General features: G+C 43.8%; 1 non-coding gene across 1 annotated transcript; it reads right to left on the reverse strand.

Moving 5' to 3' along the window:
- Positions 1-3,990: 3,990 nt before the first annotated feature.
- Positions 3,991-4,064, reverse strand: TRNAE-UUC (transfer RNA glutamic acid (anticodon UUC)). Its single transcript has one exon. It is a non-coding gene; the product is annotated as a tRNA-Glu (tRNA).
- Positions 4,065-5,259: the final 1,195 nt, after the last annotated feature.

A 5,259-nucleotide genomic window follows, 5' to 3' on the forward strand; every position in this document is an offset into this window, starting at 1 on the left:
CGTGGTGTCAGGGTGTCTGAGACTAATGCCTTTAGACCTGGGGGGCCTCGGGCTCCCTTTGTCCTGATTCCATGCCTTTCATGCAACCTCTGCTGCTTATTTGGAATCTCATGTGGGTCAGCCTCTGGCAACAGTATGCAGTGGTCACTTGGAGCTTGAGTATTCCAGTCCCTGTGGCCATTATTTCTAACGGTAAATTCATGAGTTGGTATTTAAGTTTTATCTATCCGTTCTATGAACGTACTAGATATGACCCTGCCCAAGAGATGAATCTGCTCTTTTTGCTGATAAGATCACCAAGGTCTTAGATTGGGGGAAATTCACCAAGGCAGTAAGTGTCCTCTAATGAGGGAGACCTTAGAGCCTCCGTGACAGCCTCCTTTGATGGGACAACCCAACATCACTGTGTGGCCACATTAAATATTCTTTAGTTTTATTAATAGTTTCCGTATTCATCACTCCTGAAGTGTTCATTACCTCCCTTTTCTATCCCAAGGAGTTGTCTGTGGTTGGATACTCCCTGAAGTAGTCTCTGAGACAAATACTTGTGTGCAAATAATATATTTGGGAGGTGGTCCTGGGAAACCCCAATAGCAAAGTAGAGGCAGGAGATAGGAAATGGAAGAAAGCCAGTAAGGTTTATGATAATAAGCAGATCAATGTTGAGGCCAGCTGGGACTCACCCAATCCCAGTGGGAACTCAGGGAGACAGTGGAGGGTGTGGCACAAGGTTACTCACCTCCTGGTTCCCAGGGGCACGGGAGAGGTGACTTTATCCTAGAGCACAGGAGAGGTGACTTTATCCTCCCATTCCCCTCTCTCTTTGCTTGATGTTGTTTCCTGGTGCATCAGCCCATGGCACTCCTGGTTGTTAGGGGCTGGAACCTAGAGAGTGCTTTCAAGAGGGAATCACAAAGGTTTCCAGTAGAACTGTGTAGGCATGTGCTAGCAAAGGGGAGTGCCCAGCGGAGTAGGGGGATGGATGGGGCAACCAATGGCATCTGCTACCGGAGGTAGGCCATGGAAGAGTAAAGCACAGGTGGTAACTCCCACCTGCTCATACTGACTAGTAGTAGCAGCATGCGTGCTCAGGCATGACTCAGACTTTGGGACTATAGCCCACTAGGCCTCTCTGTCCCTGGGATTTTTCCAGGCAATAATACTGGAGTGAATTGCCATTTCCTTCTCCAGGGGATCTTCCTGACCCAGGAACAGCACCCACATCTCCTGCATTAGCAGGCAGATGCATTACCACTAAGCCCCCAGGGAAGCACAATAATGACTAGACATCATTCTAAGTGATAATTCAGTTCACTCGGAGCGGTAAAAGCCACGCAAGACTCTTCTCTGTTCACTCGGAGCGGTAAAAGCCACGCAAGACTCTTCTCTGTTGATTAGGATCTGGCTCCCCAAAGGACACCGGGAGGAAGGGAGAGCAAATCTGCTACTGATTTCCATTTCTCTGCATTCTCTGTGATTTGCTTCTTTGCACCTAATGATGAAAAGCTATTCTATCTGCATCAAGGTATCCAGAAAGTGAAGCTGCATTGGGGGCACATTATACATGAGGAATGATCCTTCTGCAGCGAGTACAAAAATTAGCTGCAGAATTATCCCTAAGTCCCTACCAGGTACTCCATGAGCAGTACCTAATTGAAAGGAAAACATGCTTTGCCGCACTCAAAGGCTAAAAGTGAAATACGGCAGAATTTAAACCAGCAAATATAAGTGCAGCACCTAACTGTAACAAACAAACAAAACAAAACAAAGGCTGGAAAAATCAAAGACTGAGGAAGGGCTGCCTCAAGCACGTCTCACCTAAAGTGATGAGTGAAATGACGGCCGTAGCAAGTTACTCCCGCAAGCGATGCTAAATCACCACGCTACAGCCTCGCTTTCCATTAACATTCCATTTCCGTGTCAGCAGAAATCAAAGCACAGGGGTCTGCCAGCTGACCCCAGTGTCATTCAGGCAAGTAGATGGGTTTAGCACACATGTCAAACTTTTCAGTATTCAAAGGGCAAGTAACATCGCGTTTGTTTAATTGTGTCTGTTTTATTTAAGATCCACTAAAGACTTCCCCACCTACCCCAGGTCATAAGAAACTAAACACCAGTTATTTGGAGGACTGTAGGTGTGGGTCCCTTTCTCTCTTCTCGTGTGTGATACAGAACACCTGCAGAGCAGGAGGGAGGGAGGCAGGGCTCACAGAGATCTGAAATCTGACTGATTTATACACAGTTGAGCTCATTTTGATTTATCTACAGAGCAGTGAGTGATACTTCTGTTGGTTCTAAGATCATTTGAAGATTCTCATTGGAGGCTTGTCTGATTCTCTGAGATAATATATATGTATATATATATCAGCAATATTTAACATTTGTCTAGTACAATGTCTACCAGACGTCATAGTCTTGAGGCAGGAAAAGTGAGATCGTTGAAGACCTGTCTCTGCTGTGCTTGTCCCAAATGGTAGCGGAGTGTCCTTGTCCAGCTCTGGGCCCCAGAGGGCAGCTCTCTGGGGACTCCAGGACCTCAAAGCTAAACCGAGCTCTGATGCTTCTTCACACGGTGGTCTCAGGTCACGATGCCCAGCCCTGCTTTCCCTCTAACCCTTTCTCCCAGATCCCACTGGCTATGGGTTTCCCACCCTGCCCCACTCTCAGACTCAAAGCCAAAAGTGCTCTTCACTCACCTGTTTTGGACAAGATAACCCTAAGGCATCATTAAGACTCCTTAGCCTCTTCCTTGGTTATTTCTACCTTCTCTCTCTCTCTTTTCTTTCTTTCTTTCTTTTTTTTTTTTTTTTGGCCTGTAAATATGCATATATATAAACATAGACTCAGGAGCAGAGGAGAAGTAGAGAAAGTGACTTGGTGATTAGGCGGTTGGAAGGGTCACACATTTCCAAAGTTACTCACCACAACTAAAAAGCACAGCAGGTTTCAAAGGCATCTGAATTATTAAAAAGCAACAGAAATAAAATTTCCAGCTTAGGATTCCACCAGAAAATTTCACGAGTTATTTCTGTGTATGCATAGGGGCTTCTGAGAAAATTGTCCTTGCCTTGATCTCCTTGGCTGCCACACTCATTTCATAGGCGTCTGATTTCCATCAGTCTTTAAGTCCCAGACTGCCCCTCCAACCCTGATTCTCATCAGCAAAGATTACTTTAGTCAGACTCTACCATTCATGTGATACTTAAAGACATAAAGACTTCACAGGGATTTTTCTTTTAGATGTCACAGCTTTGAAGTGTATATTGTATTCCCCCAAATCCTCTCATTTTGATTTATATACAGTTGAGCTCATTTTGATTTATCTACAGTGCAGTGAGTGATACTTCTGTTGGTTCTAAGATCATTTGAAGATTCTCATTGGAGGCTTTTCTGGTTCTCTGAGATAATATATATGTATATATATGTCAGCAATATTTAACATTTGTCTAGTACAATTATTTTCAAATCTCAGGGAAGAATTGCTAGAGGAGTTTGTTAAAAGTGTAGATCACAACCTAAGATTCTAATTCAGCAGGTCTGGTATGGGCCTCAGGAATCTATATTTGTAAAAATGACTTTCAGATGCAGAGAGTTATAAAAAGATATACTTCCTGTAAAACACTTATTTGATACCATCTATGTGTCAGACAATTTACTAAAAGCTTTACCAGCCTTATTTTATCAAACCATTACATCAATGCTGTGACAAAATATATTACTAGCCTCATTTTATAGATGAGTAAACAGGGGCTGAAAAAGAGAAATTGAAACTCAAGATTATTAAACAACTGTGGGTTAGATCAGAGATTCAAATTAAATCCTACATCTACATGGTTGCAAAACCCAAACTCTTTCAATTATATTATATTATAAAGTAAATTCTAGTGTTAAAAGGATATTTCAATTATAGCAAAAATGGCAGCTCCCTACTAATCTAACATGTTTTTTTTTTGGAGGGGGGAGCATGCTCTACAGTTTGGGACCTTTTAGTTCCCCAACCAGGGATCGAACCTAGGCCCATGGCAGTGAAAGTACCAAGTCCTAACCACTAGACCACCAGGGGATTCCTCCTACTAATACTTCTTAAGTTAAAATTTAATCTGTTCTTTAGCCGTAATTTATGAATTAATCAAGTAAGGTTGCATGCATGCATGCTAAGTCACTCCAGTTGCGTCTGACTCTTTTTGACCCCATGGACTGTAGCCCGCCAGGCTCCTCTGTCCATGGGATTCTCCAGGCAAGAATACTGGAGTGGCTTGCTATTCCCTCCCTCAGAGGATCTTCCCAACCCAGAGCTTGAACCTGCAGCTCTTATGTCTCCTGCATTGGCAGGCAGATTCTTTACCACTAGCGCCGCCTGGAAAGCCCCACATAAGGTTAGGCCGTGGTAACAAACAACCCCTGGAGAGCAGTGACTTAATGCCGATTCCCTTTCACTTACAATCCACGCTCATCTTGAGTTGTGCTGGCGGCTCTTTTCCATGTTGTCTTTACACAGGGGCACAAGGTGGCAGAGCCAGGAACATCTGGAATGTTACTGCTCCCTGTGGCAGGAGGGAGCAGTAAGGCAGAAAGGAGCCATCTCTTCTGCTTCCATTCCATGAGCCCAAGCAAGCGGCATGGCCATGCTTAACATTCGGTGGGTAGGAAAGTCTGTTCTGCTTTGTGTTCAGAAGGCAGAGAGCTGGAAACACATGTAAACAGCACAAAGCATCACAGATGGACTGGAAACTACCAGCCTTGGAGAAAGAAGATTTGAGTTCAAATTGTGACTTCTTGATTTCCTAACACTATGACTTTAACCAAGTGAGTAGATTTCAGTTCTTCATTTCCTAAGCAGGTAGAATAATACTTACACCCTATGGTGATTGTGAGAATCAAAACTAAATATGTACATTCAAACAATTTCGTGCCTGATCTGTAATAAACAATGCTGTCACTAAAACAACTGAGCTATCGGGGCTTCCCTTGTGGCTAAGCTGGTAAGAATCCACCTGCAATGCAGGAGACCTGGGTTTGATCCCTGGGTTGGGAAGATCCCCTGGAGAAGGGAAAAGCTACCCACTCCAGTATTCTGGCCTGGAGAATTCCATGGACTGTATAGTCCTTGAGGTCGTAAAGAGTCGGACACGACTGAGCAACTTTCACTCACTCACTCACTAAAACTAGTTGAATTAGAAATGATCACTTTTCTGCCTACAGTTACATATCCACATACCAATGATGTTTCTGATTCACAGAGTTGTTACTTTATTTGCA

This window comes from Capricornis sumatraensis, chromosome 8, assembly GCF_032405125.1.
Source record: "Capricornis sumatraensis isolate serow.1 chromosome 8, serow.2, whole genome shotgun sequence".
Lineage (NCBI taxonomy): Eukaryota > Metazoa > Chordata > Mammalia > Artiodactyla > Bovidae > Capricornis > Capricornis sumatraensis.